The sequence below is a fragment of the Mytilus edulis genome, chromosome 8 (genome assembly GCF_963676685.1).
Source record: "Mytilus edulis chromosome 8, xbMytEdul2.2, whole genome shotgun sequence".
Taxonomy (NCBI): Eukaryota; Metazoa; Mollusca; class Bivalvia; order Mytilida; family Mytilidae; genus Mytilus; species Mytilus edulis.
Window position 1 is genome coordinate 13443675 of NC_092351.1, and position 16550 is coordinate 13460224.

At 31.9% G+C, this 16550-nt stretch overlaps 1 long non-coding RNA gene across 1 annotated transcript in view; it reads left to right on the forward strand.

Annotated features, from left to right (window-relative positions):
* LOC139484863 (uncharacterized) overlaps positions 1-13539 on the forward strand; it is a 38028-nt gene extending 24489 nt beyond the window's left edge. Inside the window, exon 3 of the long non-coding RNA XR_011655175.1 lies at positions 13436-13539. This is a non-coding gene — a long non-coding RNA (uncharacterized lncRNA). The remainder of the gene's footprint in view (positions 1-13435) is intronic.
* The last annotated feature ends 3011 nt before the right edge of the window (positions 13540-16550 follow it).

Below are 16550 nucleotides of genomic sequence, written 5' to 3' on the forward strand. Positions count from 1 at the left end.
ACAAATTTAAAAAGTATTGCGAAACCTGGAAGATGCGAGTAAATATTGATAAAACTAAGATCTTAATTTTTTCAAAAGGAAGAACAACAAACCCTCAACTTTTCCGATTCAACAATCATCTTATTGAAACTGTAAAACACTTTAACTACTTAGGAATTATCTTCAGCAAAACAGGCAGCTTTAAACAATGCAAACAAAATCTAAAGGACAAAGCAATAAGTGCAATGTACGAAATTTAAGGAAGGGAAGAATTCACAATTTATCAATTAAATGCCACGTAGACTTATTTGACATACTGGTAAAACCTATTCTGCTTTATGGATGCGAAATATGGGGTTACGAAAACATAGATATACTAGAAAGAGTTCAAACTAAATTTTTTAAGCTACTTTTACATCTTAAGCCATCTACTCAAAACGACTTCATTTACGGAGAATTGGGTCGGTATCCCCTAGAAATAGATATCAAAACTAGAATTATATCTTATTGGACAAAGTTGATTACCGGTAAAGAAAGTAAGCTCGCTGCTGTCATGTTTAGATACCTTTTAAAGTTAACACAAGAAACAACATTTCGATCGCGATCATTAGACAAGATGAAAAGTATTCTAGACAATTGTGGATTCTTTTACTTATGGTCATTCCAAAACACATCACCTAACATTAAATCTACAATTAAACAAAGACTAGAAGATCAGTTTAAACAGTCATGGACAGGAAAGGTAAACGATTCGCCGAAAGCCCTGAATTATCGCCTGTACAAGACATCACACAATTTCGAACACTACCTTAACGTACTTGATGATAAAGATATAATAACAATGTCGCGGTTTAGGACAATGAACCATAAACTGCCGATTGAAAATGGCAGATGGCAAAACATTCCCCGAGAACAGAGAAAGTGTCCGTTATGCAGAGTTGCGATAGGTGATGAATACCACTATGTAATGGAATGCAGCAGTCTCCTGACAGATAGAACACTACATATTGACAATAAATACCTAACGAACTGTAATGTTATAAAATTTAATACTATTATGAACCAAAAACAGAAATCGAAACTCCGAAAATTGTGCCAATTTATTAGAATTATAAATGACAAACTGGATTCTCTCTGATGTTAACCTGTCGGCTATACTGATCATACCGTTGTAAAAAAACTCATATTTAATGCTTCCTCAACAAATGTACTTATATGTAATGTAATGTAAACTAATGTGTTTTTCTGTATACCTTTGTCCAACTTAGGTGATACCAGAATAAATGATACATATCAGCAGTGTCAAGATTTATATTAAAATCTGAGATCCAAATTTCAGATCCATAAGTCATAATTGGTGAAATTAATGAGTTGAAAAGTCTTACCCATTTTTCCACTGCAATACAATTAGAATATGGTAATTTTGATTTCAAGGCGAAATATGCCTTACGTTCTTTATCAGCAAGATTTTCAGCTGCTATATTAAGTTTACCTCTATTGTTGAAGACTATACCTAAGTATTTATATTATGTAGCAGATTCTAATGGTTGGGGACCAAAATAAAAATAATGTTTATCTAATAAAGATCTATTTTTACTATTTGATAAAATCATAGTTTGGGTTTTCTTGGTGTTCACATTTAGGCCCCAATCAATACAAAAAGATTGTAAGGCATCCACATAGTGCTGCAGCCATTAGGTGTTTCTGAAATTAAGATTAAATCATCTGCATAAAGAAGATGACTAAAGTTATTCTGATTTAAATTAACTGGATCAGACAAAACGGGGTTGAAATAGGAATCGATGTCATCACCAAAAATATTAAAAAGGGTGGGGCTAAGACTGTACCCCTGTTTCACCCCTAAATTAGCATGGAATGATTCACTAATAAATCCATCTGTTTTACAACAATATAATGTATTACTATACATATGTTTTAACAAGTCATAAAATTTCCCACCTATTCCCTTTTTGAGCAATTTATGTAGTAATGCCTTTCTTACAACACTGTCGAATGTCTTTTTAAAGTCCACAAAACAAATGTAAAGATTTTTCTTACACTTATTTAAATATTTATTAATCAAAGTTTTCATTATGAATATATAGTCACTTGTTCTATACCCTTCACGAAAACCACCCTGCTTGGCACTCAACAAGTCTTTAGACTCTATGAACACAGTTAATCTGTTTTGCAGTAATGAAGTAAATAATTTACCTAAACAGCTAGAGACACATATACCTCTATAGTTATTGCAATCATTTGGATCACCTGATTTAGAAATTGAAGAAAGCTATAACAGATTCCATGATTTTGGAAATTTTCCACATTGTAGTATTTTATTAAAAAGTTTTACTAGAACTAGTACCATGGATGAGGCACTACATTTAATAAACTCATTCAATATCAAATAAGGACCATCAGACTTACCAGATTTATGTCTAGTGATACCCTTTTTAACTTCATTACAAGTAAATGGGTAATCCAGAGAGCAATGATTGTCCTTTGATGTTCCAAGATTATCAGGAAAATTAAGTTCTGAATCAGAGTTTAATAAGGATTTGTAATGTTCTACCCATTCCTGCTTTGATAATGGACTGGGTGCCTGTTGGTGGTTATTTTTTAGACTGTTAATAGATTTCCAAAAGGACTTAGAGTCTTTGTGTTCTAGGCTATTCAATTTAAGATCTTTTTTGTTTATTATAATGTTTTACACAATTAGAATATGTTTGGCGCAGGTTAGCATTATTTTTATCCTTTTGGAGTCTTTTACCAAGAGACCTTACTTCTTTCCTCAGCAAAAGACAATCATTGGACATCCATGCTTTTTTTGGTTTAGCTCTTTTTCTCTTATTAGATGGACGAGAACTTTTCTTTTTTAATACTAAAGTTTCTGATGCTGCATTTACATAAATTTTATTAACTGATGAGACAAGAAAATCAATATCATCACAGTTTTAATATAGCATTTACAGACTCTTTATGTAATAAAGCATCATGATAATTGTCTGACATGGAACGTTCCCATTGAAATTTACCAACATCAGAAAGAGACTCAAGAGTTGTCTCTCTTTGAGTACATGATTTAGAGCATACAGATAATAAACAGTGGTCAGACAATTCCACTGGAGATCTAACAATAAAATGCTGTACACAATAGAATAAATTAGGTGTTGTTAATATATAATCAACTGTGCTTTGGCCATTAGAATTATAAAAAGTAAAAAATCCTAAGGAATCGCCTAGAAATCTCCCATAAAGAAGTCTCAACTGCAAATCTTTACAAAGGGACACAAGAAGAGTGCCATGTATGTTTTTTTCTCTATCCATTTGACGTCTTACTAAGGGAATATCAGGGGAGTAATTAATAAGGACAGGACAATCAATGAAATTTTCATTTCCATCATCATTTTGAATGTAGTCCTGCAGTCCTCCTGTTCGGGCATTAAAGTCACCACAGATTAGAATTTCTCCCTGATGTTTAAACTGCATGATTTCATTTTGAAGCTGTGTAAATATCAATTCTGAATCATCTTTATTCATATATGGTTTTATATAACAAAAACACAAATAAACTGTGTAAGATAGTCCAAGTATTTGCTTATCCAGCTTCAACCAAATTGACAATTTTGATCTTTTTATCTCTTTTACTCCCTTTCTGATATGCGGTTTGCAGTATACTGCTATACCACCTGATGCCCTTCCCTTTCTTTTGCGTTTAATAGGTTTTACAGTAAAAGGCATAGAAAAATCTGGGAGATTTCCAGGTGAGTCAGATACTAAAGTTTCAACAAAACCAACTATCTCAAAACTATTTACATAAGTAACAAAACCTACATCTTCAATTTTGTGACTATTTAAGCCATGAGTATTCCAAAAACCTATATTAAGCTTACTCATTTTTTCAAAAAATTATATGTGAAAATAAAAGGGTTATCATAAAATCGATATCTTTGGATTGAATCAATCCGATAGACATCTTTGTTTACATGTCGACGTCATGTATATACATTGTATGCATATATGTGTAGAACAAAAATTTTTTTTTTTTTTTGTTTTTTTTTTTTTTCAGTTTTAAGAATTGAATTAATAATTTTTAACTTAAATGGAAAATGAAATAATCATTACATTAAAATTGAAAAAAGAAATCAATCTAAATCCTGAAGCTAATCCAAACTGAGGGGGTTATATTTCTCTAAGAAAAAGAAAAAAAGGGGGGGGGGGGGGCAAATTGAATTACAGTAAAACAATTTTAATATCATTTTTTTTTGATTTTTTTTCATCTTTTTCATTAGGAAGAAATTTGTTTTTAACCATTAGCTTTATTTTGTACATTAGTATTTCAAAAATAACAATTAAACATGTTGGTCCATCTGACCAAAATACAAGCTCAAGTTGCTAGTTATCTTTTACTGAGTCTGTGGGCCATACCTTTTACTTTTTCAAAAATAGGGGGTTTTAAATTACATAAAAGTAATAAAAAGTCTTTATTTTCCTAAAAAGACATAAAATAGAACATTTTGATGACTTTTTTCTACAAATACCTTGCACAAACATATAAAACTGACATGATCGATGGTGTATTAAAAAATACATGTTTGTATTCTGAACTTTTTGCTTCATTCCAGCAAACATTTTCACTTGCTTGTACTGTGGAAATAAACTGTGTATTAATTTGTGACACTTAGTGAATGTTGAATGCATAGTTAAACCCAAGGTTATTAAAAGATTACCATTATGTAATTCTAATCTTTTCATCTTCATTCAGTCACATCTAGGCGTCACGGTTCACCATTTCAGGTGTGAGGTGTAATACCACCATTGATTTTTCCCTATTAGTCTTTGTTAAATTGGCACTTTTAAAAAAATCGTACAGTATTTACCTTTATTTCAACCAAAGAAATACTTTGCATGTGTAAAGTTCAATCCTGTCCAGTGATACAGTGAAAATTTCACACTACATTTCATTGCATATAAGAAAGTAACCACCGCCGAGGGTAGACAACCCAATTTTTACACTGTTATTTACTGGTTACCTGCTTTGGTAACTATGTAACCTTAACGTTCCAAAATATTTTATAAGACCATCAAATAAAATAAGAATGATGCTTTCAGACACCCAACATACATATTTACGACTCAGAAAAATTTAAGTGCATTGAAATGCAGGGTTAATTTTCTACAACTGTCAAATTCAAGGGAATATTTTTTTAGGCCTACTTTCGTATGCAACCGGATGTGACGTACCATAGTTTGATGGTATTACACATGTGAACAACATTTCGTATGAATGATTTACGGGAGTCAGTTATAGTTTTAGACACAGAAATGTAAGAAAAAGAGTTAAAATTAATTTACGGAAGTAATAAGGTCGCTCAATAACTGGATAGCTGTTGTATATTTTTATATATTTTGCATAAGCTCACTTTTAAATGAATTATGACTTCTGATTACTTTTGTAACGATAAAATACTGAATTATTTTAATTGAATAAATTTATAAATAAAAATAGCCTCCTAAACACGAATGTATGAACTAAAAATTGTACCTTTTTTAAATTAGAATCGGCAACCTTTAATATTTCAAACAGATAATTAACAATTGCTTTAGTCCATCCAAAGCGATATTTATTTACCTATTTAGGAATTAATGTTCTCATCAAAATATTTTAATCTCACAACGCATGAATACTTCAGCTATTTGAAAAAAAAAGATGTTTTAAAAAATTGACAGGACATTTAAGGATCTTCTTGGAATGGAATCGAAAAATTACTAATAGATATTCTTTTCAAGTGTGAAAAACGTCAACCAAATGTATTCATAATCGGGAACGTCCTTATTAAAATAGTCTTCGTCTCACAACGTTTAATACTTTAGCTATTTGACCAACGATATTTAAAAACAAAAGACAACAAATTTAATGTCATCTTTCCCTATTTTTGAATGTAATTATAAGTTCAACTGGCAAGAATACCCCTAAAGCGGACAAGCAGTTTATTCTTTAAATTGCTGTCATTGAATATCAAGAAAGAAAATAAATCTCGAAATTGATCATGATTTGAAACTGTAATACTCAATATTTTTCCTAAAAAATATTCACATCCCTTGGGGATTATTAGTGTACGTCCAGTTGCATATATCAGTTAACTTCTAGTAGTCTGTTGTTATTTATGTATTAATGTCATTTTGTTTATTTTCTTTGGTTACATCTTCTGACATCAGACTCGGACTTCTCTTGAACTGAATTTTAATGTGCGTATTGTTATGCGTTTACTTTTCTACATTGGTTAGAGGTATAGGGGGAGGATTGAGATCTCACAAACATGTTTTACCCCTCCGCATTTTTGCGCCTGTCCCAAGTCAGGAGCCTCTGGTTAGTCTTGTATTATTTTAATTTTAGTTTCTTGTGTACAATTTGGAAATTAGTATGTCGTTCATTATCACTGGACTAGTATATATTTGTTTAGGGGCCAGCTGAGGGACGCCTCCGGGTGCGGGAGTTTCTTGCTGCATTGAAGACCTGTTGGTGACCCTCTGCTGTTGTTTTTTTATTTGGTTGGGCTGTTGTCTCTTTGACACATTCCCCATTTCCATTCTCAATTTTATATTACATGAATGTCGGAACAATTGTGATGATGACGAATTTCTTCCTTTATTCGAGAACAATCTAATTGATATGTAAATCTGTGATTTTACTATATTCATAACGAACGAAAGCAAGTTAAATATCGACCTGTATTTAAATCAAATTGGTTCTCTTCTTCTTCTTCTCCTTCTTCTTCTTCTTCTTCTTTTTGTATACAATAGTCTATCGAATTCGTTGATTACATACTGTTGGCATACGTGGACTAGTCTATTTACAAAACTTTTACCCCACTTTACTTAAAATGTATGTTTCTTTCTTATGTTCAATGTATACATGTATATATTTTAAATTGCGCTATAGGTCCGTAACTTTCTATCTAGGCGTATAAACGAATCGTCGACAAGTGCGTACATTTATTTTAATCAATATTTCTGGTATGTTCCAATCTGTCCTTTACTATTGACAACGAGTATATATTACATTTTCCCAAATTAACCCTTGGAAAAAATATGTAAATAGATTTTTATTTCTTCAAATCTTTTTTTTTTTTTGGTATTATCTATATTTTTATAAATAATATTCTTTACACCAGAAATGTTATTTATAAACAAGCGTATGAGTTAAGTAATGACTAGTATATTATATCCCTTTCGGACACGCAAGACAGAGATGTATACTATACACCTGATAATTCAAAATGGAAAGTTATAAGTTATCGGCCGTGTACACTGATCAATACCTACAGAAGTGAAACGATGCATGAACTGGCAAGCCTGACAGAAAATCGCTTGAATACCTGGACGTGTCACCTCACACCTCTCACAATACCTTTGAGAGTAATACCTTTAGCCATGCTGGTGATCAGATGAGGGAAGATCCGAATTTATTTGATTAAAGTTAATTAATTTAAAGAATTATGAACGAATAAGATTTTCGAAAACAATTTTCACGGAACACTTATTTATGATTTGAAATTTGACTTTTTAACTAATTCCAATATTAACAGTTTAAAAATAACAGACTATGGTTATTTAAAAAAAATAAGAACATTTCCCGTATCAAGTTAGTTAGATAAAGGCAACAGTAGTATACCAATGTTCAAACTCATAAATCCATGAAAAAAAACAAAATCGGGGAAAACAAACCAAAACCGAGGGAAACGCATCCAACACAAAAGGAGAACAACGACACAACACTACAATGCAACACACACAGAAACGGACCAAGCCACAGACAAAATTCCACGAGAACAACAAACATAACATCAAAACCAAACACATGAATTTGGGATAGACAAGTACCGTGACACGTCTTATCGCAATGTGAATTTACACTAAAAAATAAGAGAAAACAAACGACGCAACGTTAAAATGTAACACATACAGAAACGAACTATAATATAACAATGGCCATATTCCTGACTTGGTACAGGACATTTTTAAAGACAAAAATGGCGGGTTGAACCTGGTTTTGTGGCATGCCAAACCTCTCCTTTTATAGCCATGTGAAATATAACATTAAGATGACAACTCAACACCACAGGACGACAATTAAAATAAATTGGAGAATACAATTGACAAAGAAACACACGAACAACAGCCAACAAAAGGCAACAAGTTGAAAATTTTAATACGCCAGAAGTGCATTTTATCCACACAAGATCTACTAGTGATGCCCAGATACAAAAGTTTGAAAGCCGAAACAAGCACAAAGTCGAACAACATCGAGGACCAAAAGATAAAAAAAGTTGTGTCAAAAACGGCCAGGGTTTTCTGTTAGTTACCAGAACATCCTTATCATTTAGAATAATTTATACTTTTGGAAACAATAAATTTATAAGATTAATAACAAAAGCTGTACATGATAGAACTGAAATATTAACTAATTACAGGAAACAACTGAAATACATTACATAACCAGACATTTGCAACACAATGTGTAGACACATCGGAATATGTTTAAACCTCAACGCCAAGTGACGTCATATTTGAAATTGTAAAAAAATGACAAAAAAATGATGACGTCATTTGAATTTGTAAAACAGATCATCAAAAAATGAAAAATGACGTCATTTGAATGAATAAGATGGAACTAGGACTGACCCAAGATTGCATTTGAACTAAATACTGATATTGCACTTGATAACAATGCACATTTCAATATTTATTAAAAATAGTTAGTCAGATTAAACAACCGTACGATTGACAAGATATCGACAGGAAATTATGACTACATCGGTTACTGTTGTGTTGGTCCTTTGTGGTTTATAGACACATCGTGATTTTTAATCGGAGAAGATGGCAAAATGGCGGAACGCAGAGAATTGATACTCAAAATTTAAAATCGATGGTGATCTCTTATCTAGCGGAATTAAACTTTAATATCCATAAATTTGAGCATTTTTATACAGAATTGACATAATATCAATTTTTGATTTTTTAGCGAAGTTTCCCTTTAATTGTACGATGTTGGTAATACTACTACTACTTTGCGTTATACACGACGTTCCTGAAAATAAGGCTATTTTTGACAGTTCACAGTACGTTTCAGGCGTTTTTCGTTTTATTTTGCCTGGCCTTGTCGGTATGTTTTCGGCTGGGACTGTAATAACTAAAGTTAGTCCTAGTTTTCGGCGTATAAGTTTGAATTTCCCATCACACGTTATATTTTGCCTCCCTTATTGTGCAGCAGCAAATATTTCATTCTAAATTGTGGTCGAAAATGTGAACAATGAAAGTATATCGCCATTCGGAGAATCGACTTTAATGACAGATATTTTATTGTACGATTCTGTTATATATGTTTATAATTTAACATATGGCATATACATGAAAGCCATGCAGTCCTTTTTTTAAATGTATCCTATAACTTTAATAATTCCAGCAGTTCGTAATCAATACTTAGGATCTCGTATCCTAACTAAAAAAATAATAAAAGTAATGAATCCTTTTTTTCAGACAGGATAATATACTCATCTCGGGGCCTTTAATAGCTGACTTACTTTGGTCTCTTGTGGAGAGTTGTCTCATTGGCAATCATATACTTTAGTACCACATCTCCTTTTAATGGGCGTTCTACGTTTGCACGTATTTGGGAATAAAAATGTTTTACGTTTGCGCGCAGCTTTTGATTACATTTGAACGTATTCATTTACTTGTTTGTTCCAATCAATCTAGATTGCCAGCATGTCCTCTTTTTATTCAAAATAGTGTCTTGCAATTTTTTTTTAGTGATTTGATACCTCAAGCTGACTCGTATAACAAAATTATATTAACGCATCAACCAAAAGTAACCATATTTACACTTTATATGTAAATCTATATAGCCACATAGTAAATCAGCAATATTTTGATATCGGAATTGATTGCATTATACAAATGACAGCAACATTGCAACACAATGACAACAAAAATTTGTTCAAATCAATCTAGATTGCCATCATGTCCTCTTTTTATTCAAAATAGTGTCTCGCAACAAAATTTCAGTGATTTGATACCTCAAGCTGACTCGTATAATAATTATTTTAACGCGTCAACCAAAACTGACCATATTTGCACTTTATTATGTAAATATATATAGCATAATAGTAAATCAGCAATAATTTGATGTCAGAATGGATTGAATTATACAAATGACAGCAACATTGCGACACAATAACAACAAATATTTGTACCCATTAATCTAGATTGCCAGCATGTCCTTTTTTTTATTCAAAATAGTGTCTCGCAACAAAATTTCAGTGATTTGATACCCCAAACTGACTTGTATAATAAAATTATTTGAACAAGTCAACTGAAACTGACCATATGTGCACTTTATTATGTAAATCTATATAGCCGCATCCCTTATGGAACTGAATTGTTTGCCGCAAACAAAAAGTTTGCAGGAACACAAACAATAGTGTTTGCAGAAGTTTGTCGTTAGCTGCACACTTCCGATAAACATTGCAACTTTTTGCTGCTAGCTTGCAGCAAATTTGCAGAAACATCAATTTTTGCCGTAAGATTGCCAGAAAGTTAAGATAATAAAGAATGTTTGCCGCATGATTGCAGGAAACTTTGACCATTATATAAGTTTGCCAGAACATTGCAAGAACTACACTATATTGACTGGGCATGCCTAGTTGGCACTTCCTGGAAGCTAACAATTTGAAATTGTGGCTAGGTCACGTTGATTGTGTTTGGAAAATGCATTTCATATATATAAGAGCTCAAGGAGGCATTTTGGTTCAATAATATAGGATATTCAATATGTAATTTTGTAAGTACAAATAATTCATAGAACTGCATGTTTTAATAAAATAATCAATGTCACATCATACATAATTAAGTAAGCAACTTTATATGTATGTTTGAAAAACTTTGGCTATTATAAGTTTGAATTTTGTAACTGATGTACTGTACCATGTTTTTTTAAAATAAGTTCAATTCTGAAATGCAATTATTACCTAGCTTTATACCCAGTACACATTTGAGATTTATCCTTTTTTCATTTCTTAATACAGGTATATGATGTCATATGAGAATGACCCCTGCCCCCTTTTTCAAAACTCAAATGTATGTATGTATTTCCTGAAATCTGTAAGTTTCAAAAAATTCTTTCAATGACTTCATTGACTCTTTGTATACAGGCAGGAATTCTTTTTAAAAATGCCACAAGGCTCATTTTTCGGTAAGGGATAGTAAATCAGCAATATTTTGATGTCAGAATGGATTGTATTATACAAATGACAGCAACATTGCAACACAATGACAACAAACATTTGTTCCAATCAATCTAGATTGCCAGCATGTCCTCTTTTTATTCAAAATAGTGTCTCGCAACAAAATGTCAGTGATTTGATACATCAAGCTGACTCGTATAATAAATTATTTTAACGCGTCAACCAAAACTGACCATATTTTCACTTTATTACTGTCATGACTGTAAGTTGATATATTATATATATATATAGTCACATTATAATGAAGTCATATTTTGATGTTAGGATAGCTTGTTTAATACATATGACAGATAGATTGGAAAACACTGACTATAAAATCTTGTCAGCTTCGATTCAGAGTGCCAGCGTTTCAATTCTGTTTACGTAATATAAATTGTCACTAAAGTCAGTATCTGTATCTGTATTTCCCACTTCTGAATATGGATAGGTACGTCACTGATTCCTTTCGGCTATTGTGTGATGGGTTGGTCTGCACATGAATTAGTCTGCTGATTTAAACCCAGTGTTTCAGGATGGTTTGTATTATAAAACTAATCCCTTACATCGCCCAACACTGTGACTGACATGACAGATTTCATTTGTACTGTATAATGAAAAGTAAGAGAAGTTCTCTTCTTGTAAAAGTATACTGTTACATGTAGTATGTTATGTCGGTAGGTTATTTTTTTTGGTAGCTAATAAACTCATCATAAATTTGAAGTGTCAAATATTTCATTCCTGTTCGCATAAGTATTTTTTCGGACGTTCATGATATCATTTATAATCCGTAAAGACACATTTAACGAAATTAACGTGATTGTTCATAATTATAAAACACCTTTATGTGCAATACATGTACTGTCAAAAATGGGGAACGAAGCAACGGTAAACTTGATGTTGATAACCCATGATATGAAAATATTGTTCCGATGCGTGGAAAATATTTATATCCGGCTTCTAGTTGAAACAAAATCATTTCTATTATGATATCTGCAAGTCAAATGATCACAACGAAGTATGCAATCTTAGGGCCATTGTTCAATGACAATGAAAATAAGAATATGAAAAAAAAATGTGTATAATATCTATAATGATATATATAGAGTCTAACGAGTATAGTAATTTGCTAATTTGGGAAAATATCAAGATTATTATTATTATTGTTTATGTTTACAATCCGAAAAATTAGAATAAAAAAGAACTTCGTTTTCAACCAATGTGTAATGTAAAGAATATAACTGACCTGAATATAAAGAATAGTTTCCAGAATAAGAAGAATAAATATCTATAAATCACAATAAATTAAGTGTCAGTGTTCTATATCTCTGTGTAGAATTTGAAAAGAGTGCCTCAATATCAAAGGAGTTTACAGAGTAACCAATCGGAATAAAGAAATAGAAAACCCAGGATGTAAATACCTAAGTGAATAGAAAATCAAAGTACTGTCATACTGTATAATCTATCAGAGTCAGTCAACAAGTCAATGCATGAACAAATATATACAAATACTATTTATTAATATAAATGATAAAATCATGCTGTACTACAGACACTTTGTCAACACAAAACTAACAAAGAAGTTAGATCATTTAACTTTACATTCAGATATATTGATACCAGAATCTATGACAAACGAGACGATTTTAATTTTGAAATAATCAATTTCCCCCACCTTAGTAGCAATATACCAAATTCATCTGCATATGGGATAAACAATTCCCAACTCATTCGGTATTCAAGATCTTGCAGCTGCTTCTCAGACAAGGCCAACGTCACACGTGTGTGAGCGGAAAGTTGATGAACCAGGGGTATGTTTAAGAACGTCTCGTCCTTTTTCTATTAAAAGTTCATCGAACGATAACAAAAACTTGTTGATAAATATTCCGTATCAATTAAACAAAAAACAAACGATGGTATTTAAGTATGGATTCTAGGTACTGACGTTGTTTAAAATCAAGCAAAAATGATCAGCACTTGTAAAAATATTAATATTTATATGTTATAACCTTATAAATTTGTTCTTTAAAATGCAAATTCACATCAGTTATCTGCATTCCTGCACCAAACTTTGCTTATTTGATTGAAAATATGGACCTTAGATTCTCTGTTTTTTCCAATCGAAGATTGGAAAGACATCCATACCACCTTAATATAATAAAATTATATTTCAGTTCAAATGATTTTGTCTGGCTAGGACTTCGGTTTCGTTTTGGTTCAGTATGGATGTGGAATGATAACACTGAGTACAACGCTTCTATGGAGGTATCATGGTCAGGTTAGTGATCGCTATATTTGTTTAAGTTTGAACAGTATTTATTAATAATAATTACAAGAATAAAATATCACAATACAATGCTTCATGAAGTTCAAATATTGGATTCGGAAACAAGTTTGGAAACATCCGTCTCCCAAATGCACCGTCTTGTGAAAAATATGTGTTATTGCAAACCTACATCGTTTTAAGATGTTACATTTTGCGAAATTGAAAAGATGCTAGACAGATGCTAAAGAGAAATGAAATAGAAAAGGCCTCTAAAATCTGCACAGCATGATATTAATAGCAAATTTCAGTTATCAATGAGTCCTTACTGAAATAATGGGGGAAGTCACATGGTTTATTTTAACTGGAAATGCAAATAATGTGTATGTTTATTTCTATATCAGTATAAAGTAAAATCACAAAAATACTGAACTGAGAGGAAAATCAATTCGGAAAGTCCATAATCACATGGCAAAATCAAATAAAAAACGTATCAAAAACGAATGGACAAGAACTGTCATATTCCTGACTTGGTACAGGCATTTTCAAATGTAGAAAATGGTGGATTAAACCTGGTTCTATAGCGCTAACCCTCTCACTTTAATGACAGTCTCGTCAAATTCCGTTATATTTACATTGATGCGTTAAACAAACAGAAACAATAAATAAAATAGTCAAAATATGGGTATATTGACATTGATTCTTCAATTTCTCTAATTGTTTAGATATCCGCTTTGACAATGTGTTAAAACACTTTTCGCTGCAGCCTCTCAATTTTATCAAATAGAAATTAGGGGGTTGTATGAATACCAGTGAGACAACTGGCTCCGGACCACAATTAATGACCGCGCTTTTCGAATATAGTTCCTTTTAATTAAAGTGTATTTTTTTCTTTATTGGTTTTCTTTCCCTTTTTCATTCATATCTTAGTTTTTATGGGATGGAAATGAAAGAAGAAAAGTGAAATAAATAAAGGCAACAGTAGTATACCGCTGTTCAAAACTCATAAATCCATGGACAAAAAAAAAATTATGTTGTATTTTAATTGATTTTGATATTAAAAGAGTAATAAAGCCATGTGCAAAAAGGTAATATTTACAGTTTTCGGAACATCCCTTGACTTGTCCATAGGGATATGGGTGTGTATTAGCTAAATTTGTAAGATGCTGGAGAACAATCTTTCCTAATGTTGGATATATTGGGTGTATTTGTTTTAATGAGACAAAACGTTATAACACTGTTATAAAGAACTACTAGAGGAATTAAATTACGGTCCGTGGCCAACCATCGGTTAAGACCCTATAACAATTATTTGAACATTATTAGAAGGTCATCGTACAAACATCAACAGTAAGAAAAAAATCAATACTGTTCAGAAAGTTATAAATAACCCTGAATTGACAACACGTGAATTGATTTAAACTGGAACACGGCAGCCTGGTTTTTACTACAATAAAATGAACAATACCACACAGTAACCAATCCTCACAACAGGATCAACGCTTCATGCATGAATATGAACAATGTGTGGAGGTAAAACAAGAATAGTCTGGTCAGCAATATTAAAAACGTAAACTTCTGTAAAAAGTAATGATAATATAAAATGAAATCAATTAACATGGAAACATGTACCTATAAAATTAAAATCACTATTAATTTTTTTTATATATAAGTCTCTGATAAATTAAAACAATTAACCAGCTACTGGACCCCCAAAACGGCTGGGTATACTTGATATAGATGATGTGTTATATCAAAACTATTTATATAAATTTTCATTCGGATATTTTAAAGAAAATCAACTTAAAATTTTTAGAATGAAAATAACTACAACATATTCTACCTAAAACGAAACGTTATTCAGAAAATTGTAAACAATTAATAGTTTTTGTAACTTTTTTACACAAGAAGAAGATTATGAACACTTCTTTATACTTTGTCCGTATTTAGAACATTTTTGGAATAAAATAAATGAAGTTTTGAAGAAAAGTAAAAGAAGAGGGACGAAAGATACCAAAGGGATAGTCAAATTCATACATCTAAAACATGGCTAAAAACAATAGTAAACATGACACAACATACTAAAGAATAAACAACACGAACCCCACCAAAACTAGGGGTGATTTCAGGTGCTCCGGAAGGGTAAGCAGATCCTGCTCAACATGTGGCACCCGTCGTGTTGCTTATGTGATTACAAATCCGGTAAATAGTCTAATTCGGTAGGTCACATTCATGAAAGGGAAGGGGATTGTAGTTACGACGTAAGGAACATATCCGATATCATTTGTGAAACGGTTATTCCATAACGGTCAACCAACTTGTGATGGCGTCCGTAAAATTTACGAAGGGATGATTTCAACTTCACCATTTGGAACTCTTGTTGGTTTAATAGCTTCCATGTGAGCAGCAACCCTCTATCAAGAAAATCATGATAGGAAATGCAAGCACGGGAATATCGTAGCAATTGGGAGATATATACCCCGTATGCAGGTGCTGCTGGAATGTTGCTACTTAGAAATGGAAAGTTCACAATTGGCAAGCTGAAATCATCTCTTTTGTCGGAAAGTTTTGTTTTCAACCGACCCTCATTGTCAATTTCTAGATGTAAGTCAAGATATGAAGCCGACTTAACTGTATCTGTAGTATCCTTTATCTCTAGTTCGATGGGATAGATGCGTTCCACATAGTCACCAAATTTTGAATTGTTTAGTGAAAGAACATCATCTATATAGCGGAAAGTTGAGTTAAAGTATATTGCTAACTTCTTATCTTTCTTCCTAAGAAGTTCCTGCATGACGTCAGCTTCATAATAATAATAAAAAACAAGTCGGCAAGTAGAGGGGCACAGTTTGTTCCCATTGGAATGCCGACAGTCTGTTGAAAAACACGTCCTCCGAACGTAACAAATATGTTGTCAATCAAGAAATCAAGCATCTTGATAATATCAGTGTCAGAGAATTTTTTGTTTGAATCAGAGTGATTCTTTACAAAGTAGGATTTTTCCCTCCCTTAGACAAGATACTTGT